This window comes from Centruroides sculpturatus, unplaced genomic scaffold (genome assembly GCF_000671375.1).
Source record: "Centruroides sculpturatus isolate CEXI.00-Female unplaced genomic scaffold, Cexi_2.0 scaffold22, whole genome shotgun sequence".
NCBI classification, from domain to species: Eukaryota; Metazoa; Arthropoda; class Arachnida; order Scorpiones; family Buthidae; genus Centruroides; species Centruroides sculpturatus.
In genome coordinates, this window is record NW_019384323.1 from 704,988 (window position 1) to 731,731 (window position 26,744).

General features: G+C 26.4%; 1 protein-coding gene across 1 annotated transcript in view; it reads left to right on the top strand.

Moving 5' to 3' along the window:
• The window catches only part of LOC111626231 (neuroglobin-like), an 81,231-nt gene that overhangs the window by 48,179 nt on the left and 6,308 nt on the right, over nucleotides 1-26,744 (top strand). The gene's annotated exons all lie outside the window — the stretch shown is intronic.

Here is a 26,744-nt window from a genome sequence, read left to right on the forward strand (position 1 = left end):
TTTTTTTTTTTTTTGTATATTTGATGTTTTCGCTTAGAATATTTATTATATATATATAAAAAACTTTTCTTTTTAAAAATAACAAATAACATATATCTATATAATACATATGTGAGAGAAAAATCTATAAGAACAGATATATGAAAAAACACGTTTATTTTCATCATAAATCACCGTTTGATGATTGTTATTTTGTGATTTATTGCTTTAAAACTAGACGTAAAAATTATATTTATATAAAAGAAAAAAATAAAAGCAATTTCTGTTGCACTTTATGGTCTCACCGTGTGCTTGCAACATAAAAGTGCAAATTATTTTTAAATATTTATTCTTTTTTATTGAATTTTTGACTATATAATTATTCAGTTTTTTATGTTTTATGATAAAAATTGTTTCTTGAATTCTATATTGAATTTATGTATCTGTATAAAAGATGATCCAAAAGTCAGTTAACCGAAATACACTTAATAACGGTTAAGAGTTGTTTTTGGTTAAATGACTTTTTGGTCAAATTGTATGCTTTTAATTTATTGTAGTATATTTGGTAATTACTTATCTTTTAATTATTTTGTTGTATATAATTATATCTATATATTATAATTAAATACAATTAAAATATTTAATGTTTTAAATATAAAGTTAAAATTATTCATTTCTAGATTACATAATACGTAACTTTCCACTTGACTTCTATTATCATTCTTAGGTGCTTGATATTATATTGAATTATAAACCGTATAATTAGATAAATAAAACTATGCATATATGCGTATATGCGTAGTTATATCTATGCGTATATAACTAATGTCTAACTATGCAGCTTTAAAATGTATTAACTAAACAGTTACATAAAGCAGAATATAGCCTGCTTCAGTTAGCGCGAGGCTAAATGATCACCTTTATAAAATCATCTCTTCGAACAGTAACTGTCAAACAACATAATTTGACGACTACCTTGACATCATCGACAACATTATCGACAACAAAATCTTGACGTCATCGATAATGTTGTCGATGACGTCAAGAGTAGTCACCAAATTTTGTTGTTACGTGACGCAAATCCCCTTCGTCTTAGTTGCTTCGGTAGCAATCGATATCTCACTTTCATAATACAATATATCCGAGAGTTAACTCGTGCGTAAAATATTTCTCTAATTATAAGATGCAAACACATGTTGTTTTAACTTTTACAGACATATGAGAATATGTATTGTACAGTAATAACCTACGTATAATAGTAATCATGTATTGTACAGTAGTACACCTACGTATAATAGTAATCATGACGTCATTTACGATGATATAAAAATCGTCATCCCGTTAGCCTCGACATCATGTTTCTTTACTAACCGAAGTTGCGGCTGACGTTACACTGTATTAGTAATACGGTGTATGTTATTAAAGTAATCAATATTAAGATGGCGTTTTTCTTGTTTTAAATAGAAATTTAATGTCTACGATACATATTATTTTTATTTAATTTATTCATAGAATTTTTCAATTAGAAAATAATATCCCAAGAAGTGCCTTAAGACTGGAACTAAATTTAATGGCACAAGAAGTGCCATTAAGACTGGAATTAAATTTAAATTAAATATCACATTATTAAAGAGATATATAAAGTTTCTAATAAAAATTGAAAATGCAGGGAATCTATCAACGAAATTATTATATTTATTATATCAAAAATCAATGGATAAAGAACTAAATAGAAATTGGATATTACAATTATCAAAAATATGAAATACTTACGAGTTTTCCATGAGGTTATTCATGGAACAAATGGACATTAATGAACAGCAAAGTATCAATAAATTACTAATACAAAGAGTACTGGAATATTCCATTGTTCAAGATATAGAAGATATACAGAAAAGAATAAATCCAGACTGGTATAAAATAATTCTAGACTACCCATTTAATAATAATTATATGTTTACGAATCTAGCATTTAATGTTAAAAGATTCTTTATACAGCTTAGACTGAATAAAAATTAAATAATAATTAATAATAAATTCTTAGAATATTCGTAATCCAACTGCCCAAGATGTAATAAAATATTATCTAAGTTTCATATTTTTTGTGAATGTAGTGAAGCAAAAGAGATTATTCAAAAGACTGATATGAATATATTATCAAGTTGCTCCAACGAAAGTACTATGTATGAGATCTTCGATAGAGCAAAAATAAATACTATTTTTAAGATATATAATTACGCGAAGCAATTTTTAAAAAACGGAAAAAATTCTTAAAGGTAGAGACATTTATAATGTGTATAATGTGCGAGATTTTTATGTTTACAGTATTTAAAAGTATAAATTATTAGAGTTAAGATAAAAATAGAAAAGTTAATCTTAAATGAAGGAAAAGTAAATATAGATAGTTCTATTGTAAGATTAATGTGTAACATATAATGATTTGTAATACATGGTTAACAACTATGTATAAAGTCTGTTTGTAATGATGACTTATAAATCTAATACTGTGTTGATTAACAATTAGTATAACAAATTACGCCCTATTTAACAGGCGAAAGCCTTCTACGACTAATAAAGTTTGAATTGAATATTATTTTCATTTCAAATAATTTCTATATCAAATCACAGATATAACAACCTAGTCTCTTGCTTATAATTTAGTAAATGATAATAAATTGGCCATTATAGAATCGATTAACTAAATGTATATTATGTAGCTCCGAATCTATTTATGTTATCTGTAGGATATTTCTGTAATTCATTACGTAAACCAACAGGAAGTAGTGAAAAATCTATAAAAAAAACGAATATAAACAAAGTAAATTGCTCCAGAAACAACGAAATGCTGTTAAAAAATAGGCTTTAAAGTGAATTTAAATCATTTTTAATGCTCTAATTTTTAAATTGATTTCTTTTCTATAACAAATTTCATTTTTCAAATTAAAAAATATCCTCATAATATTACGTGTAATATTGAATAAAGCACGTTTGTTTGTCTATCTGTATAATTTCATTACTTATATTATATAAAAGTAAATTTTTCCACTGATTAAAACTGGAATTACGAAATAATTATATAACTAAAAGTTGATAAAATATAAATTTAATTATTAAATACATAGCTTGTATATATATCACATACTTAATTATTAAATATATATTTTGTGTTACTGATACATTATAAGGATTTTTGTTTAAATAATTTAAAGACCGTCGTAATACATTAATAAAATTAATTATATGAATCAGAGGAAAAATCCACATATTATGACCATGCGTAATTACAGTTAAATCTTGATAAAAATTTGTGTATTTACACTTAAATTTACTTAACTTAAATACGCATAAAAATACATTTACACAATTTTTGTGATAAAAATAAATTTAAAAAAATTTAGACTGATTAAATTATAAAAATAGTAAAATTTTCTTGTCACGCTTTTTATTTTTTTCACCGCAGCGACTTTAATTTTTAATTTAGTCGACAAAAGATTTATATCGCGTATTGATGTTGTAAGAAAAATACAGATATTATGAACATAGAAGAATTTTTATCTATTTTTAAACAAGAAAAAAACGTCATGGTATTTATCACAGATGATCAAACCTGTCAAGGAACTGTAAAGGAGCTTAGCGTTCTTTGTATACTTAGCGTACTATTTATACTTTTATCTTCGAGTTTGTTCAATTAGAAACAAAAATAATAATATTTCGGCAAATACATTTTAAAAATAACACGCTAATAAACTTAAAATTATTCAATAATAGTATTCAGGGTGGCCCAAAAGTCAGTTCACTGAGTTTTTCTGGTTGTACTTACGAATATAACCTGTACATCGAGCTAAAAAGCGAGTTATTCTCTAATAAAATTGCATTTAAGTAATCATCCAAGTCAGTAAATTTCTATTTATAATCGTTAACCGACTTTTGGGCTATTCTATAACAAAATAAATAAAAAAAATTTGTATGCTTTTTAAGTTCATCTATGTTATATATATAATTTGAGTATTTCGAATACGATAGTAATTAGGTTTTGCAACGGTTGCAACGACTTTTGGACCACTCCATCTGTAACATTAATTAAAACTGTGATAATTTATCTACAAATTCCGAAAATTTACTATAAACATTTTAAAATTTAACAGTAAAATATATCAATAATAATATTTTTAGAAAGGGATACGATTTTCCCTTGTCAAAACGTAGTATTTTAGATAAATAAAATTATACTTTGAACTGTTTTCATACGGTATAAAACGATTTTGATGGAAGAAAAAGTAAAGAGAGAGACTAGACGGCGCCTCGGCATGTTTTTATTTCGTTTTTATCAACTATTTGTAAGAGGAAATGCTTAAGTTTTCATACAGCAAAGTTTTATTCATGCACAACAGCAAACTGTTCAATTTAGATAATAATTTTTTTTTAAATATTTCATTTATCATCATAAAGTAACACGGTCAGAACGTTCTCGTATCTAACAAATGTTAAATTTTATCTGTAACTGCACCTTGCGCTCATTGAAAGATAAGATTTATAAATTTAAATTTAAGTTTATTATTATATATCTTTCTTATCAAAATAAACTTTAAATAACTTACTTTACCATTCATACATTCTCGAGTAATTTATAATAATTTAAACTTACATTCATTTAAAACAACATATATTTAAATATATATAAAACATAAAACAGGGTAACGTGTGACTGTTGAAATTTTATTTATTTAAATTATAGGGTAGCCTAAAAATCAGTTAATAATTATAAAGATTAAATTGAAATAACTTTTTAAACATTTTATTAGAAATTTATGAAATCCTAAATATTATATTAATGATATACAAAAGTTAAGGATTTATAACTGAAAAACATTTAAATTTTTAAATGAAAACTTAATTACTATAATTAATTTTAACAAATAAACAAGTAAAACGGCGTAGCCATTCTTGGGACGAGCTGTCCGCCTGTTTGTAGAAACACTCTCACCATTTTGTATTTTATTTTGACCCGGTTCTCGGTTCCCCTACTACCTACAAGTCTGGTTTTTTTTTGTGCGCATGATTTGGGCACCAAATATTCTGTGCCAAATTGCAACCCCTGACGTGTACTCTTTCACACCTCTAAGGTTGACAGCAGCGCGATTTTAGAGACGATACATAGTCTCGTCAATAATATTGTTAGAAGTTTGAAAAATATTCAAAAAACTGTGCTCAAATTTATTTTCTATAGAAATATTGTATATTGTATTGTTTATATTCTATATATAATTTATTATTAATATGACCTTAATTGCCGTATAATTTCCTAAAAATTTCTATAGTATAAAATTAATTAGGAATAGAAGATAACAACATTTAAATTTAATACGACGTTTAATTATTTAATTACTACATTTAATATTAGTGGTGTACAACTAATATAATACTCCTGTTATCGGGGAAATTATCTAGGAAAGTAAATTAATTCCTGTTTATTCTTAAAAATTCATTTCTGAAAATTATAAAAATTCCCTAAACAGGAACTGTAGTTCATCTTTTAAAGAATAATGCAATTATTTCCTTTAAAAGTATCCTTATTTCTAGGGAAGTTTTTAAAAGCTTTTTAAGTTTTTTTTTTAAAGCAATCGACCATTTCAACTTTATTTTCTAAGTACGATCATCTTAATAATAATTGTAAAGTAATTAATAAACACTTAATTTATAAAATAATTATTTTTTGATAAATGAAATTTTTTAAAATTTATTTGGTCAAATGTAACCGTGAAAGTACAGTACATTAACATATATTTTGACAATAAAAATATAGTTTATTTTTAAAATTTTTGATTTTTTTAATTAAATTTATAAAAATTAATATTGACTTTGTTCAGTAAAGTCAATTTCAGGAGTGAAAAATGACTTTAATTGTGGAAAAATAATATTGAAAAAGAGATTTTATGCACTTTTCAAGTGGCTGTTTACATGATAATGTGAATAACCTCATAAACTTTCCAGCGAACTGTTTATATGATTCTAATTATTTAATTTATAAAAATAAATTCAGGAAATTCTTTAATTAATTTATTATTTTTTTTAATATTTACTTTTTAATCTATTGAAATAAAACTTTCAGAATTAAAAAAAGTTTTCCTTCGTTAAATTTAAATTCTAGTTTAACTATAGGAAGATTCCCGTTGAAATCCTCGTAAAACTTCTATTTAAAGATGTCAAAGATCCACGTTCCTCGTATTTCATCACGTTAAAACCTATATTTAAAGTGTAAATAACTTTAAAATGTTTATTTTTAGTCAATTTTAAAAGTTTTATTTACTTAAAAACTTTTTAAACATCAAAAGAAATTAGAATAAATGAGGATAAATTCCATTCCGTAAGTATCGACAGCATTTTATTACATTAAAAAATCCATAAAAAACGCAATTAAAAGTAATTATTAAGCATTAAATTAATATTTAAACTTATAAAATATTTTTATTTAAGATAAATAATATTAAAATTATTTAAATTTGTATTTTAAAATTCAGAAACTCCTTCGTACCAACCTACTGCTAATATGCTAAGTTCAAGGCTGGTCATATCGCTCTTAACAAATTTTTAGAAATTAATTATTAGTTACATATATAATTAAAACTATAATAACATAATTAATTTATAGTATATAATAATTTCAGTCTTAATTTAATTAATTAAGCCAAGAGAATATCAACCGCCCACCAATATCGGATCACAAGTTATAAAATTAAAATTAATTGATCACTTCGTAAAGTATATACTTTAAATTTTTAAATTATATATTTATTAATTAACGTAATTTATTTAAATTTAGAATATTTCGTAATTATATATTATATTTTTGTATAAAAATTATGTAAATTATCCTGAATTATTGAAGTTCATTCTTTATCTCTCGCTGCCATTTTGAATTACAGTATCTTATATTTACAGTAAAAAATTGAACTACATGTGTTAAAAATACTATTAAAATTATTTATAAATAAAATGATAGCGTAATTAAACTTGGAATTAACGACCCTATTTGACATTAAATCGAGTATAGCGCTAAACTGAAAGATCGCAAACAATAAGAATTACTGTACATGTATTAATAAAAACTGTATCTAACTTTGAGTTTGAGGGTTTGAAAGTCACGTAATTTGGTGATAACAATGTCGTTCATAGTAAAAAATCATATATTTAATGATCTATAAATATCGAAAGGATTTTTACTTAATATTTACGGAAAAATTCGTTTATAAGCATTTATTGGCACTTTACGACAGCGCCGGGAAATCTCGATATTGTGCTGGTCTTACTCGCAATAAAAAAGGGTGCTATATCGGAATTTTAACAATAATTATTTTAAAATAATTACAATTGCAAAATTAAATAATGAGGTACTAAAAGTAATTATTAGTTATAGGTCTATTTAATTATATTTAATTTATTTCCCTTAGCTTCAATTTTATTTATACTGTATTATATTTTAATATTTACTTTATCTCTCTTAAAAGGTTTCATCTCACTTTTCTTCCTTCCTTTTTACCTCAATTTTACTTTCTTTTTGAAGTGTTTACCTCTATTTTACGCCTCTTAAACATTTTCATTTCTATTTTACCTCCGTTTCGGCTCTATTTTGCTACTAGAATTCCTAGAAGTGTTTACTTCTGCCTTACAACTCTAGAGGATTTCATCTACACTTTTCCTTTTTTCTTTCCGTTTTTTATAACGTTTTTTGAAGAGTTTACCTCTTCTCGTCCCTATTCTACTTTCCTTCTTCTATAGTATACTCTTTTTTTTTAAACATTTCCATTCTTAATTTACCTCTATTTTAACCGTAATTTATTATTTTTACTTATATTTTTGTAAATGTTTATATAATTAAAATATTTTTAATTATTTAAACATTTTTATAATATTTTATTATTTTAAAATATTTTGGTAGATAAAATGATTGCAAATAATAGAGTAACTTCTTTGTAAATTCTTTATACATTATTTATCATCGTCTAAAGGTTTCTATACTTAATGAATTTAAATTGATTAATCTGCATTTCTATAATTGTATTCTGAATAAATTTAAGTTATTTTATTATTATACAATTGTTTTAAAACAGAATTTTTAATTTATTAGAAGGTTCATTATATTATGTTTAAGTTTATACATTATATAGCCTATAAGTTATATTAATAAACTTCCTACAAAAATTAAGAAAATGTGTAATACATGTCAATCTCATTTTATAAAAATTTTATAACCGGAAAGTTTGATTTTCATGTATAAAACACTCTAAACATTAATAAAATATATAAAAATTTTCTACACCAATACATTCTTGCTACATGTGTACAGTACATAAATTAAATACAGGATTTAAAAATGTATGAAAAAGTTAACAAAATAAATAAAAATGCATTTTATATTACTCTCTTCTTAAGATTTTACGTGAAAAATGAACTTTTATGGCCTTAAGGTGTCTGAATCAAATGAGTCATTCGCCATTTTTTGTTTCCTACTTCTACCGTACAGTGACAGTGGAAATTTTGTATAGATACAAATAAATGACGATATATGCATTTCTTACATATGAAGTAAAAATATTTATGTTTAAAATTAAATTTTATGTTTTTTAACATACCAAAGGCCTTAAAATGCGAGTGACGGGCCTTTTAGAGATCCGGAAAGGTCTTGATGTATTCCATTGTTTCTTTATTTTCCAACGATAGTAAGTTGCTATGACAACGTGTCATCTGAACTAACATAATAATCTCTGCCTAGAATAATTTATACCTCCAGGCAATACAAAAATATAAATAGAAATTGAATTCTTTCGACAAAGAATGCTTATGACTGGCTACGCAGATAAATAAGAAAAATATGAATATATTTTTAAAATATAAATAATTAATAATTTGTCTTTGAAATAGTCGAATTAAATAAAATTTTTCCTATAAAAGTGCTTTGGATGAAGATAAAAACTGTGTTTTTGATGTTTGTATAACGGACGAGCTAACCACAAATTATGGATGATGATCAATTAGATTCGACTGTCATACTTGATTTATGATAGAAAAACTTACTGAACTAATTTGAAAATACCGTCTATATTGATGTTTTGTTCAACTTTTCGGACAGAAAAATTGGTAAAACATCATCGTAAAGATATTTCACATTAGCAAATTTATTACAAAGCATTTTGCACTTTTGTAAAGAAAAATCCAGCAACGAGTTGCTCAACTTTCCCGGCAACATTTAAAACTGCGCCATCAGTTACGATATTTTATTTAAAAACTTTTTATATACTTAATTATTATAGAATGGAAAAAACTTAATTTTGAGGGTAGGGGTGGGGTTTTATAAAAAATTGTAAAGGCTAATAACCAGTAAAATCGTCATTACGATCGATTCCACTCGAGATATGATACACGATCCCCAAAATCTCCCATCCCTCGATCTTTAATCGTCAAAATTTAATAGCATCGATCTCCTAATACACAAACCTCCCGGCGAAATTTCAGAAATTTTGGACAAAAAGCGCGGGAACTATTAACTTCAAACATCGTGAACAAAATCGTACTACCACAAACACATACTAACATCCATACAAACAGAAAAAACCCCGAAATTTTTTTTCTCGACGTTTCAAGGTGTCCTAAATCCAAAATTGTAAAACTCTCGGGAAGGGGTCATTTTTTTGACCAATGGCAATACTTTCCCTCTGTTATATATAACAGAGCCGTCCGTGAAAGTAAAATTAAACACACATATGATGTCGATATTCTACTTCTACATACGTTACATTTATAATTTACATTTTCATACGAAAAAAATTGCCGAAACACGAATAAAGAGGACATTTTACAATACAAAATTTATTAGGGTGTTCGATGGGATAAAGCAACGCAACGCAACACACGGATGATCTACAAGAGGGATGCCTCCCGAAAGTACTTTCTATGGGAAACTGGTCCCTATTTAGGTGTTAAATTAAGGTGCGCACGGTCAGCACCTCGGTCGGAAGCAAACTCGCAACCGAGTGTTAGTGTTCACGTGGAAAAATTGATAAAATACCAATATAGGAGGGTATTTTGCATTACAAAAAGAATTAATAGAAGACTAAATCGAAGGTGTTTTACACTATCCAGTAGAAAAATTCACGAATATATATACCGAATGAAATATTTTACCCTGGAAAATGTATTATTGGAAAACTAATCATAAGGAATTTACAGTATATTTTCACATAAAAAAGTTAAAAGTTATTTAATATTTTTTCGTTTTAATAAAATTATTCAATATCTACCTTACAAAAATATGCATGTAGATATATACATTTATATATAAAAGACACTTATATAAAAAGTAATATCAAATTTCCGTTCAGAAAACTAATAACCGTATAAAAACAATTTTTAATTGTATCATAAATCATGTTTACGAAGTTTATTTTCTATGTTTTATAAAATTAATTATTTTTCTGAAGTTATTAATATTTTATAAGTTTTATAAGCATAATTTTGGCATTTAAATTTTTAAATTATTCGGCTACAAAAGTGAATGAAATAGCTTCTAAAAGAAATTTAATATTGAACCATAAATTTGTATGAAGTTTCTACGGCGTCAAGTTTATATCTTTATATATAAATGATTATTATTTTTTTATAGAAATATAAAACTTTTATTGTGTTTATGTATGAGAATTTTAAAGCTGTTTTATGTCCTTTTTAGCTTTTATAAAGTGCATTTTCGTTCACACGACCTGCGAATTTTAAGCATTCCCTTAAGCAAAAAAGGTAAAAGTTATGAATATAAAACCTCATAACTCGCATAAACTATGTTCTTGTATCTGACGCACTCTGACTTTTACACGGTTTACACGATTTAAATTTACGGAGTAAAATAATATTTAAAATATAACATTATTCGTAAATATAAAATAATATCATAAAAATAAAGATGTAAACGTAAGGAAAACTAATTCGAATCTTTATTTTCTTAATTTTTGTACGAATAAATCATAAAAATTGGCATATAATCGAGAAAATTATGGTCAGAAATTCGAAATTTACTTCCAATTTTGCCACGTACAGTACTTCTATCTGTTTTGTTACCATAATAATATCGATCGTGTACTGTATATTGAGGCTGTAACTCATCGATGATATTTATAAAAATGGATATATTTTTAAGTAAAAAATTGACCTAGATATGCTGTTAAATGTGAAAGCTTAAGATTAAAACGTCACATTCAATCTACTTACTTATCTAAAGTATGGTCATTCGTCGAATTTCTCGAATGATGTCTTTATCATTTGTTATGGTCGTCAATATGGCGCCGAAGTCTTCTTTTCCTTTCAGCTTTACGGACATACAAACAGACTTATGCTTGTATATAAACTCAATTATTGCGATAAAAGTCGATAATTTCTCGAGTCAAACATAGATTATTTATATTTGTAAATATATTAAGAGACATTTCTACTTTTAGATTCGTAAATGCGGGCCAAAATTGCCCAACAAATTACTTTTGGAAACAAATTATGTTAAAATTGAGTAAAAATATATTAAATCTTAAACAATTTTTCAAGCAATATGTTTAATCTGTTATATTACTTTTTGCTACTACGTGTTAATAAATTATTTCTTTGATAAACATTTGTGTTGGCATCGTTTTATAGTTTAAATATATACGGGGTGGACTGAAAGTCAGTTAACTGTTGTCAAGAATAAATTGCTCTCCTATTTGAGTATTTTTACATTATGTTTTTACTTTTTTATTTTGTACTTTTGGAATTTTATTGTTTGTGGCAGTCTGTTTAGATAGGGGCCAATATGGACTTTACTGTTCAAAAAAATGGTTTGCAAAATTGCTTGAAAAAACACGATTAACTAACTTTTGGGACACTTTCTATATATTATTTTCACAATTTTAGAAAAAGAGTTCATCTGTTAATTGCTTTAATTATTTAGAAATTAATAAAGCATATTCATTTATGTAACCCGAAACAGAAATAAATAGGGCCATTTGGTTCAAGTCATAGACACAGAGGAATTTCCAAAATTTAAATTATTGATTAATTGAATAATTAAAGTTTTTATTATTTAATTTCGAGATTTAGTTAATTATTAAAAGATACCAATTCAAAAAATTAAACTAAAATCTAATATTTTGAAATTTTACGAAACATTAATCGGAACATTTGGACACGTCATTCATTATCCGAAGGATAATTATTCATCGAGAATAGAAATTCCATTTATTCATTTATATATACATACGCTTCATAGAAAATTTCCTAGTTTAATTGATCTTATCGTAACAGATGTCAACATTATAATGATATCATCCTTCTTTCTAGTGTTATCTTTCTTGGGAGCTATTTTAATCTCGACAAAACATTTGGAGAAATTTGTTAGAGTGCCAAAAATCTGATATTTTTCATATTCAATTCTGTCTGAAGGTCTTTTCATATAATCAAATTTCCTTTCTTTCGTGTTTTTCCCTTCCTGTCGACTCACGAAACTTCTAAAAAACTTCGATTTGCTCTCCAAAGAAATATCTTCACTTTCACTATCTATTTTAAAGCAGACTTTCCCTTACTTTTACGCCCATCAAATATTTTTAGAGATGATAGATTAATAGAAAAATCATCGATTTCTTTAGACCTCGTGCTTTCTACACGATAACATAACCTAATTCTTTATATATTAATCTTAACAACTTACATCTTATGAAGTGTATAAATATATATAGGGCCTATATACAGGGTACGATAGCCCAAAAATTAGTTTAATTATTGTAATGACTAAACTGCTTTTATTCAAATAGTTCCAATAAAAACTTTCAGAATCTGTATACAATTTTCTGAGATTTAAGACACATATACACGGTGGTTCAAAAGTCAGTTAACCTTTATAAGAACTATATTTCTATTTTCCTGTCCGTGAGTAGATTTTTGAAAACTTGGGTTTAAAATAGCTTTATTGTATTAATTTTTACTTTCCCGGCTGTTATAATAGAGGGAAAGTATAGCGATCCAGCAAAAAATGACCCCTTCTCCAGATTTTTACATTATCGGACTTAGTCGATAATGTAAATAACGTCGATAAACTTCGGGGTTTTTTCTGAATGTTTGTCGAAATTTTCTGAAATTTTTCAGGGAGGTCTTTTTATTAGAGGGGGCGAATTTTGGTGGTTAAAGGTCGAGGGAGTAGGAAGATAGAGGGATCGTGTGTATCAACAGTAAGGTCGGACTTAATGAAGATTTTACCGGTTATTAGCATTTAAAATTTTATATAAGATTCATCTCTACCCTCAAAATTAAGCGTTTTGCCGTTTTATAATAGAAGTTAGAAATATAAAAATTTTTAAAATGAAATAAGATAACAGATGGCGCCATCAAAATTTTAAATATTGCCGAGAAAGTTGGGCAACTCGTTGCTGGTTTATTAAAATAAAAATATATAGTATAACATAATGTAGTAATAGTCTAAAGCATCGTTAATGTAGTTTTAAGTAATTTAATGACTCTGTATTAAATTCTTAATTTCTGTATTCTGTATTAAATTTTCTATTTTTTTCGAAATTGAGAATTAAACTCTGAAATCCTGAAAACTCGTACGCACGGCCTTGTCTATTATATTCAAATTATACAAATTTACAATGTGTAAAATGAGATTCGTCTCGTTTTCTACAAAACTTACAACGTCTTTAGCAAATTAAAATAAAAGTTTACTAAAATCTTCGATAGTTTGTTTCAGCTTGTCACAGTTAACTGACTTTTGGCCACTCTGTATATTTCTATAATTTTCTAAATGCATTGTCACTGTTTTTCATCTATTTTTAGAAACTTATATCTTATTAAATCTAAAATTATCTATTTAATAAAGAAAAAATGATGATATAGAAATCAATAAAGTGAGTTAAAAAAAACTTAATATCCAAAATAATTGAATTAAATTAGGAAGAAGTTGCTGGAACAAATATTTTTAGAATGGAAATTAATAATAATAATTAAAAAAATGCCAAGAATTATAAAAGATGACACGTTAAAAAATATTTGAGATCGTTTATTGTGGAGAGGACAGAAATAGTTGCGAAAAAATTTTAAAACGTCACTTATTAATGACTTTTTAAAATTTAACAATGAAATAAATTTTTTGAATTATAAGATTATTTGAATTTTATATTTTACAATTCATAAATTTTAAAAATAGCTAACAGAATTATAAAAAATTTAATGTAAAGAACAGTTCTTAATCTTTTGTTTCTAAGTAAACAGATTTTTTTTTGGCACTAAAAGGAATAATTGAATGTGAAGTTATCTTTAAAGTTAAAGACAATTTAAAAATATGTTTTGAAATATTCGAACTTTTCTTTAAAATGTATAAAAGTTTTATTATACCCCAATTAAAATGGTTAAATTCCATTAAAAGAGCACGAGTGAGATTCTTGCTCCGAAAAGATATAAATTTACAAAGTCTTTCACGAATATAAACAAAATTAACGAAAGACAAATTTAATAATTAATATTTAAATAACATTAATCAAAAGTTAGATTTAAAAATTGATTATTAAATTTGGTAATAAGAAGTTACAAAGTAGAAGACAAGTTATAATTTAAAGAAAGAAGGAAAAGAGCAATTTTAATTCTAAAATTTAAAATTAACATTTCAATTAATTAAAGTAAACATCGGTCGACAGTCTTGTTTAAACAAAACTTAAAATATTTTAAAAAATTAATTAAAAATATCAAATATTTTAATATAAATCAATTGTGACAACATTGAATAATTTACTCCAATTTCTTAAGAATTTCAAAATGAAAATTTTATATAATAATTTATCATTCGATGTTTAATTATTCACGAATATTTTGTTCTTATTTTGAAACTATTTTATTCTATTTATCAATGCTTTTTTCCTTCGATTAATTATTCACTCGAGTTAGTAAGTTATCACCTCGAAACTTGAAGGAAATAGCATCTACTGCAGTCTTATATAAAATTTAACAGAAAAAAAAATCGATAAAAATCGTTATTATTCACCTTTAGATAAAATACTTTTATATGCACGATCGAATTTTGCATCTTAAAATAATCATTCTCTTGTACTTTCTAAAGGAAATATATAGCCTACTGTATATATAATTTAATTTGTAAAAATAATCTGTTTTATGAATTATATAATAGTCCTGTTTCGCTAGAATAAGAAGAAAAACTGCATTAGCTAAATAAGTTTCTTTAGATAATTTTATTTTCGGTCGTGACTTGTGAAGGAATCGTCGAATGTATATATAGGCTATATGAAGTAGTACTATAGTATATTCTCGTACATCAGCGGTATATTCAATTTGTTTGTTTAAGACTTATGGAAGCAAGTTTTTCTTTGAGAAAATTTGCTTTGTAAGTAAACTGATTTTGTACTTTTTCTATTTTAACATCTACAAGAACAAGTAAAATGTCTTGTTTTGTCTCTGAGGGATAAAAAATAGCGCACGGACAGGATAGAAAAAAACCAAAGAATGCTGCTAGACAGCGATTGAAGATTGATTCGGAAATGTTTAAGTTTCGAATATATTTGAATATATTTCGGTTTTACCAAATATATAAGTTTTTACGTGAGGAAACGAGGAAAATTTCTATTTTTAAATTCGGGGTGATTCAAAAGTCGGTTAACGGTGTTTTGTTTTGTGTGTTTTAAAGCGCATTGTCTATGCGATATACAAATTGAGTTTAGAATATGTTTTCTTTTATGAAAAGTATAGACGCATTGGAAAAAATAAGATTAGACTAAATACTACTATATATTAAAATAAGACGACAATTTTCAACGGTTAACCGGTTTTTATGCCCTCTGTAGCCCGAAACATTAATTAAATCTTATTATAATTGTATGCAGCTGGTAAAAGTTTATTCATATTGTAAGTAAGAGAATTTATTCTTTAAAATGGTTAACTGACTTTGGAACATCCTGTATTTTAATAATTTTATAAGATTTCTAGCGCTTTTAAAAATATTACTGTTATGTATTATTACTTTTTCACGTCTCACATTATAAAATCGTTTCTCTACTATTATGAAATACTTAAATATAATTCTTCGCTTGGTTATATTTAGATCAACTTGTAATTTATATTATCGATTGTTAGTTAAAGAATTATATAAGAATAAAAAATTTTGTGATAATTTTTATTCGTCAGACAAACAGCGAGACGAATTACAAGATTAGGAGCTCTTTGGACATCGACTGAAGATTTTATTGATCGAATGTACTCGTTTGTCTTTAACATTTACGTTCGATTATCGATGTATAAATTTATGTTGGCAAAGAATAGGACTAATCGTCACTAATCTCGGTAAAAATTAAAATTTTGTTGTAAAATACGAAAAAAGTATCAAATCTCTTCGTCGACATAAAGAAAAATTTTAACATATTAAAAATTACATTCAAAAATATAAATTTTGAGAAATTATCATATTATATGCATTAAATATTTAATATCAGTATCTTTACAGTATAAAAATGTAAAATTAGTGCATTTCTTTTCAGTAAACAGTCCCATATATATTCTTTATATTCAAAATTAGGATATCCATCACCGGATATAGACCGAAACTAGCGTACGTTCTACCGTACAGTACATCATTAATTTTTCCCTAAATAGCAATAAAATTAGCATAACGTTTACACTAAATAGTCCCAAAAGAAAAATCAATAACTTCTACTTCAAAAAAAAGATCAATAGAGCTATAAAAATTTTGTAGTCAGTAACTAAGTTAAAATCCTTTCAGTGTTCTGTTTGATTATCACGTGTATATTTTTATCATTTAACTTTTGGCATTCGATTAAAATATAATTAAAAATTAAAATTTTTGATAAGTTTTTTCGTTCGAATGTCTTCGGGATTCCAGACACACCAATTAACTTTTATTATTGTCAAGTCACTTACCTCCAAGTTCAAGGTCGACATACCACCCAATTGTATAAAATAACAACGAAGAAAATGTACTTCGAAAAAAGACGAAATCGATAAGATTTTTCAATCTTTTGACTAAATTAATGTCAAAATTTTTTTTTTATTTCACAAAAAATCGCTCGATTTGTTTGCATTTCGAATAGGACATACTTTGAAATGTCTGATTAAAATCTTCCACTCGACAGATCTTTATGATTTTTAAATATATTCCTGTCGTGTTCATAAGACTTAACTTCAATAATTTATAGTTACGGCGCATAAAATTTATTTTCGGTCTTTGGTTGCGCTGTTTCTAACCGGTTAATGGTGCTTTGCTGAATATTATAGAGCCTGTGACATTCCGCACAAAGCGTGACACGAACTTAAAATGTAAATATATTCGACGTGTCCTCACCTAACTATATAATTACGCTATAAACCGTTCGTGCGAAAAAACTTCATAACGTTCAAAAAATTACTAATTCAATAAACCTCCTTGCGAAAATTAAACTGTAGTTTTGTAAGGCATTGCAGAGAAAAATCAACAGAATTTTGAATGAAATTTAATTGTATTATCGTGCATTTAAATATGTACTGATTATTACAACGAGAGAAGAGAACGAAACAATGGCTCGAATGAAGAACGAAGATTGTAAACTGCGTGCCGTGCAACTTCGAAGATTGCGTAAAAAATGCGTCAACCGACGGTTCGAAGATTGCTTACGTTTGATATATAAGTGTAGGTTTATATATTACAAACTTCTAATGTAATTCCCAGAAACTTGCACAGAATTTTAATGTAAATTCTTGCATAATTCGTTTTCTTTTATTTATTTTTATTTACAAGATTCTATACTAGAATTTGCCGAATTTCTTGCATACAGAAATAAAATAAACAAGAATTTACTGCCTACATTTATTTTTATTTGCAAGAATATTTTGCACGAGAAATTGCCGAACTTCTATTAAACAGTAACAAACAAAATTTTCTTTTCTCTTATTTAGTTTAATTTGAAAGAATAATTTTTGTAACAATTACATTATTATTTGCAGAAATTCATTTCTCGTATTTACTTTTATTTTATTTTTCGAGAGTAATCTTGCAAAACTTTTAAATTAGAATTTCTCTGACTTCTTGCAAATAGAAATAAGAAGGACTCGTTTGTTTACGTTTATTTCTATTTGCAAGAATAATTTTATAAGAATTTATATTTAAATTTCTGACTTTTTGCAAATAGAAATACACGAAAATTGATTTTCTAGTGTTTATTTCTATTTGCAAGAAGTTCATTCACAGAGATTTAACTGCGCAATAAACATAAAATTCTTCAATTTCTTATTCTTTAAGGAATCTTTATAAAAATTACTTCCTATTTAATTTACAGAGAACATTAAAGAAGCCATAAAACAATAGTATTTTGCCTTTTACATCGATTTAAATCCTGCTAATAGTATTTTCAAATCATTATTCATTTCAAAACGCAAGTTTTATCTTTCATTCGAATACTCGCTTCTTAAAATACTTGCCATAAAATTTTTTATCATTATAGCAACATACCAAAATAAATATATTCATAGAAAAATTAGAAAAATACGGAAAACACGCGAGAGAATTTGCATCAGGAATGATTTTGAGAAACTCGTTGCATTCTGTAAGCTCTTTATTATACCAGTAAAAATGTATTATACATTTCTGCGTGCGTGTAAGGAAATTTTATCGAATTTTGATTTAAGAATGATTTATTGTATCGATATAAAAGATTTATCAATAAGTTATGACCATTCTGCTTGTTCAGTTGACGAAATTATTCATTAAAAGAGAAGATATACGAAGCGACTCGTCATTAATAAATTTTGTATCTTAAAATGAATAAAACTTGTATAACACAGGAAACTATACTTGTTACGTAATGCGCAACTACCAGAACCTGTCAGAAGAAATATGGGCCGTTCGAGTGGTGTTTCTTGACGAAAAGGATCGGCCTCTTTATACACTCCTTTATGTACACTTTTTTGTTGATGCAGAGGCCAGAGATGCTACGAATGTTCGAGATCTTTCTTTTGGACTAATCGCTAGCCAAACCAACCCTTTCTGAGAAAATATTGCCTGGCTTTTTACCTGTGGATCAATCTCGACCCCATCCTTGCAAAAGCGTGTGTTGTTCCGGCTCAGTTATTTCACTCAAAGGTAAAATGACTCGTTGTCCGTTTGAAGCTTTGAAATCGCCCTCACTCATTTTTCGCAGCAGTCCTCTGCAATGAGTTTTTACTTTCTCTGCTCTCTTACATATAACAGAGGAAAAGTATGGCCATTGGTGAAAAATGATCCCCAAGATTTTTACATTTTTGAACTCGGGGACGTCGAGAAATGCAAAAAATTCGGGTATTTTTCTGTATTATGGATATGTATAGGGAGTCACGATTTTGTTCCCTCTCTTTGAAGTCGTATTTTTTGTCAAAAATTTGTGAAATTTTACAGAGGGGTTTGTGTATACGAAGATCGATGCTATTAAATTTTTATGGTTAAAGATCAAAGGATGAGGTGATACATTATTATTTATTTATTTATTTATTTATTTGTATATTTTGGGACTGACTTTCGCTTCCGAAGGAGGACATCTCGTTCGACTAGAATGTTTGTTTTTAACATACCGATGAGATATTTTGAACTTTTTTCCAAGTTTTCTTAATGGTACCAGAATCGTTCTTTTGTGATCGTTCAACTTTCTCTCGACGTCTCTTTTGCTATCTGCCATTTCTAATTGTCTTTCGCCCGTTCCTTAGATATCTTGCAACAGTCTTACCACTTTCTAGCCTTTCTACTATACTGTGAACTGTCCTTCTTGCCATTTCCACATGTAGAAAATTGTGAAGCATTTCTCTTTTTCCTCGTGTTGTTAGTAAAATTTGCCAACTACAGTTTTTTTCTCTTCATTAAGCTGCTCCATTTTGTTTACGTTTATATTGTTGCCACGACAACGTGAATTTCAGTCTACAGAGTATGAGTAGCAACCTACGCTAGCAAGTTCTCAAATTTATTACTTCAAAAATAATATTAAATATTCCTGCCAAAATTGTGCAGACTTTTAGTTTACATACCTGTATAATAAAATTTTTAAATTTGAGTTGGACTTATTTCATTAATTTTAAGAAGGAATTTTCAGAAAAAGTAAGACGATAATTAGAAGAGATTCATCGAAGAATACTCTAAGATGTTAAACGTAGGTTATTTTTGTTCTGATTACAACGCTCTTGGTAACCTGTGGTAAGTGGCGGATCCAGAAAAACCAAAAGGAAAGCTAACTCAAAATTTTAAATATTTGAGTAATGAATAAGGAACTTTTGTTAACGTGTGTAAGATAACTGTACTACCATATTGCACTGGACCATCCGTAATAAACCAATAAACCACTTGTTTATTTTATTTTATCTTTTGTGCCAATGTAGAGGACATAAGCGCTTGTAGACCCCTTGGATCTGCTCTTTCCTCTGGTATAAACATGGGATAAGCAATATATTACGCTTATATCAGAAATTACAAAGAACACTTAGGTTATACTTTGTTCTAATTAAAGTTTATGACATTCAATTTTATGATCGGAAATGTGAAAAAAGTAGGTCTTAAATTCAAAACAATGAAATATCTATGAAAGGAAATAACATAAATTACATAAATTTAAGCTACACGCTAAAACGTTATTATACTCATTTTGATAATTTACAATTTTAATTAAACCTATTTTAATCTTTATGTAATGTGTGTAGAAGGTAGTCATAAAATTTCATTCGATATCATTACAGTGGAGCTTGCGTGAACGCGACTTCCTTCATTGACACTTTCAAAAATCGATAAATTGGCAGAGGATGACCCATATCTTGAAGTGTGTAGAAAATTCTACTGGCCAATTTCAATGCTTTGAAGAGCTTCACGTATGTACGAGTTACACAATAGCTCGATGGTGTATTTGCACAAAGATTTAAATAATTTTCGAGTGGCATATACTTATAGATTGAGGACATTTAGAAGTCGTTAAAATTATACAGTTTTTACTACTAAATAAAATATTACTCGAATACGTATAACGTTTCCGAAGAATTTAACTTTTAAAGTTATAAAAATAATTTATAGATTTTTCTCTGTACTTGGCAAGCGACGTCTTGTTCTTCAATGCACAAACCAGACAAACAACATAGATTTTGGTGGTATGGTAAAGCTAAATTTAGCAGTTATATTATCAATATTTTATACAGAAACTAATGCAGTCATTCTTATAGCAAGTACTTTGTGACTAGTTGACAACCGGATGCTGATTTTATTGCCTCTTTCTAGCAATAACAGAGGAGGAATATCACTTACTTGTCATGGTCTTGACCACAATGACACTTAAACAAGTAACTTTACTAAAAATGCATCCAATCTGTCTTTCCATTTGCTATTTATGAATTGCAAAATCGATATTTCAACATTTTCACTTTTCGTAATTAAATGTGTAAAAATCGATTTTACGTATGAATATTTCAAATGAGAATATTTACAGGTTTTCGTCATCAATTTGCATCGATTATTTCTACTACTATAAATATTAACTTACTAGTTCTTGGCAATTTCATTTATTGCTCTGATTGCGTGTTTGCCAGACATGAATTGGACGTTTTGCTTTCCACGCATCGTAAGTAACTTGATGATTTAAAATCCAACTTTTCTTCTGTCTTTTGTTTCTATATAAAGACATAATTATTAAATAAAGTTTCCAATTAAAAAATTATTATAAACATAAGTAGTTCATCGCTGAATTTCTTAGATTAACAATAGAAATCTCTTAAGATGATTGGTCGGAGAAGTAAACATAGGCGGAGATATTCTTATTTTTGAAATTTTCAACCAATTATTCTTAAGACATAATTGTGATTAGCCAATCTTTTTAACGAAGCATTAAATTTTTTTCAAAAATTACAGGACCACCTATATTTACAGTTAAACTCCAATTATCCGGATTTCCCCCCGACTTTGTTAAAAAAGTAAATAGGCATGCGTGTATACGTACAGTACAGTACAGTACTGTATAAGCATGAAAACTAATCTTTTTCTAAGTGTAGAAAATAAATTATATTCATTTCTACTTTACAGTACGTACTTTATATTTCCGCATTTTATATTTTATTTGCACATAATTATGTACTGTACTTGTAAACACGTATTGTACAGTACAGTACATAACGAGACATTTAGATAGAAAGAAAGGATATTTTAAGCGAAAATCCAATTATCCGGATATTACGCGTATCCGGAAGGCTGAAGTCCCACTTAATTCGAATAATTGTAGTTTAAGTGGATAAGGAGTTTTAACTTTAATTTTACAATTTCCTGCGTATTTTATATTTATTAATGGCTCAAATTTATTTCAGATTTATTAAAAATTTAATTTTTAATTTGAATTACTCTAACTTTAATTTTAATCTTCATTACAATCATGGAATTATTAAAAAGAAGGATAGACGGAAAATTGGGGTTTTAGATAATTTATAGTTTTTATTCAGACTTAGCGTAAGAAATTTAAGTATAAGTCTTATAACATTATCCTATAGATAGTGGTTGTCAATAATATTTTCTCAAGATTATCAAATTGGTGGGCGCATAATTTTTGGTGGTATAGTGATGGGCCAATGTCACACGAAAGATATATTATCTACTGTACACGTATAAACTAAATGCGACGTTAAAGATTTAATTATATATATATATATATATATATATATATAATTATCTGTATTCTACATTGCTATAATTTGAAGAACAATATTTTTAGTAATATTGTGAAGCTTAAACGTCTAATGATGTTTAAACTTTAAATGCTAAGAGAAATATGTAAGCACACAATTAAACGGTAAAGTTTTAAAAAAATATAGGGCAACATCATATACAAGCATAATTTACTTTTTATATAACTTATATAAGTTATTCATGACGGCTGAAAAGTCAGTTAACACGCAACGAAACGACTGAACATAAAAATGTCTTAAATCATCTTAAAACATTTTTCGGTTAACTGATTTTTGAGTCGCTCTGTATAGTTATAACATCCGTTATTACTTGCAAAATATTTTAGAATTTACGTATAAGAAACAATTTTAAAGAGAAGATCACAAAATAATTCCTAACGGAAAGATAAAAATAATTACCAGGAAGTGATAATGATAGCGAGTATTTTGATATATTCTGCTATAAAGAGCCAACGTAAAAATAAATGTCTAAAGGTTAAAAGTAGTTATTAAAGTCTTTACATGCAACTAGAAATGAATACAAGATGAAAAATTCGTGCGTAAATGACAAAACAGGAAGCAACTAGTGATGTATTCTATATAAGTTTTTGCTATTTTTATCGATTAGTTCTTATTTCACGTCAAAATTAACTGAAAATTTATTTGGGATTATGCCAACTGCCAGAATAATTTAATCTTTTAATTAAATGTTTTAACAAAAAGTTTTAATTCGTTAAAAATTAAAACTTGTATGCAAACTTAACCATACAATGAATTTTCGATTTAGCGCCTTCCTTCCTTCGTTTCTGAAATTGGCTCTAAATCAAGTATTGCGCTAAATTGAGGTACCCGAAACAATATGAATTATATGAAGTGGCAATATACACACACGTTGCAAGGAGTGTTACGAGTTTGAAGTCACGTGATTCGATGGTAGCACTGTCGTTTGCAACGCAGAATTATAAATTTAATAATTCACAGGCACAATGCTCAAACATTCTTTATTAAATATGTACCGTACAGTTCGAGGAAAATTCGTTTAGGAGTATTCATTGGTACTTTACGAAGATGACGCTATTTAAGAAGGCGCTATATCCAGGTTTGACTGTATATAATTCTTACGGTTTCAGAGTATAACTCTCGTTTTAGTATCAATTTTAGAAGCAAACAAATAATAACATTAAGTCGAGGTTTAATTGCGTATCAAATTTAAGATGTTAAAAAATATCGACTATTAATTACATCATACAATTTTAACTTTTGCAAATTTATTTATTTATTTACCCAAATAAAGTAAATATAGTGAAAAAGTATTGTGTATCTTCGCGTATTTTTACAAGAGGTTCTTATTATTATATTTTTATCATTTTACAAATTTATTAATATTTTATTTAAGGAAGTATATCGAGAAAACATTTTAATTTAAGCTTGTTCCGAAAGATGTTTTCACTCGTCTTCATCAATTAAATTATGACTGGCAAAAAATTAAAGAGAAAAAACCCCACTTTATGTCATAATAATTCGCTAATGATGTTTCCTCAAAAGAGTATTTTTCCTTCTAGTACATGTACTAAATAAATTTATTTTAGCTTTATTTAGTAACGAAAACATAAATTTTCACTTAAATTTATATTTTTCATTATAATTAAATATTATCTAACTTTCCAAATGTTGAAAAATCAACATAAATTTTGTATAGCTTAACAAGGAGTAAGTAAAGTATAAATAAATTTTATCTTTGAAATGTTTATCTAATTCTTATTTTAAATAAAGAAAAAAATGTTCAATGAAACTTTTTCGTAAAAGTTAATATAAAATGCATTAGCTAAAAGCATAAATCGTGTTTATTGCAAAGTACTTAGGATAAAATCACTAAGGAATTAACAATTAATCATAGGATGTGCCCTCCAACTACAGCACCAAAAATACAAATAGAAATGCATTGATTCAATTGTCTATCTATTTCAAAAATGAATCGAACGAGAGGAAAAAACAGATTTAGTTTTAGAAACTGAGTAAAGTAGTAGATAAGAGTTCCAGATATGTCGATGGAAAAAATCTCTCTATCTGATTCTCTATCATGGTAATAGTTCTTAAGTCCAGATAGAACGCATTTTCACCCTTCTATCTTGACTTCATAACGCATTAAATATATTTTGGTTCGAACCACAGACAGAAACAGACTTCAATTTTATTTTTATGATTTTCTTTTTTTAAGGAAAAAATTTCTAAAGCTAAATCTTTGATCAATATAGAATTTTTTTAATCCCTCTAACTAGACCTCATCCTGATGATAGCTATGAAGTCTACATGAAAAGGGTTTTTCACCCCATTATCTGTATTTTGTATAACTAGTAAGTTACTGGGGCAATTTTGGCTCGGGTCCCAGACATAGAGGGGTTCCCAAAATTTTGTCTTTTGTGTAGAAAACACGATTCGAAAGTGATGGAAAAATCTGTTTTAGCTTGTTTTGTTGAATTTATTCATATATATTTTTTTATATCTATCGATAAGAGTTGGCCTCATCTCATCTCTCCAAGATCTTAATATATCTTAAGCTAAAAATTATCGGGATGTATAAAAATTGAAGCAAAGTATTTCAAAAAACATTTAAATCTTAATTATTGAAAATAAATAATTATATTTTCCAAATTTATATGTAAAAAATAAACCTACATCTTTTTAATTTTATTAAATATTAGATTTTCTTCTAATTAAAAAGATAATAACAGTTAATAAACTTTATCTAAATTTAAAAATTTTTAAATTCAAAAATACATAATTTTAAGATATTCCCTTTTTAAATTAATATAACAATGCAATTTAAAGTTCTGCAATTAATTAAGTAATATAACTTATTTGTGTGTGCTGTTTCTTAAATTTTATTTAAAAAACTCTATAAAGTTTATATTAAGTATTTCTTTTTATTTCAAAATATCATAAAGTACAGAAGCTAACAACAAAAAATCAATTCTTTCACTTGTTTTTTTACATAAAAAAAGTATTTTTATTATTTTTTTTCGAAAAAGATATTTTAAAGAAATTTAACTCGGTCAAAATTATAAAGATTTTCAGATTTTTAATGAGCAACTTTTTTGGTTTTTATTCTTTCTTTAAAGAAAGAATAAAAACCGGAGTAAAATGTTTAATTAAACTACAAAAGTAATAAAATAAAAGATTCTAACAAAATGGTTAAAACAGAAAGTTTATCATTTTGTTTCATGATAAATAAGAATACTGTATGTTATCATGAAATGTATTTCCTTTATTTACTAAGTAAATTTTTATTGCTTACAGTTTAAATTTTCAACGCCAAATTGATTTTATTTTTAGAAACGTCAATAAATATTTATTTGTCTTATTCACTGCACACAACATGCCTTTTTCTAAAGGAACTAACTAAAATTCAATCAGTAAAATTTAATACACCAACATCCTATAAAACTTTCCATTAAAAAGAAATTCTTCATAAATTCTATCTCGTATGATTTTCATTTCAGGTTTTTTTAACTTTAAATATTTTTAGTTTTTTTTCCCTTCTTATTATGTACAAAATGACGAAGAAGTCACTGTACACTTACTTTATATAGCGTGTAATATAGGTACAGAATGCCTTTCGATCACTCTACATATACAGTACATATTTGAACAAAAATAAATTTCAATTTTAAGTTATAGATTATCTATTTTTTATAGTATTGACTACGTTAATTTAAACTATGATATGTAGAATAATAAAAAAGTCACTAATTAAACCATACAATATAAGTACTGTACAGTACTGTACAGTAATGTAACGGCTTTTTGAATGCGTATAAATTTTATACATATTCAGGATGATCAAAAAGTCATTACATAGGCTAATTTTGCCATAAAATAAACGATTAAAATTAAAATTTGTGACTGTAATATCTATAAAAATTAATTAAAATAAAATTTTAAAAATTCGTTTATTCACATCAATAATTTAAAATATGTTTTGCTACAGATAAATTTAATTGACAACAAAATAAATTTGGATATTTGATTATCATATATTGTTGTTTTAATTAATA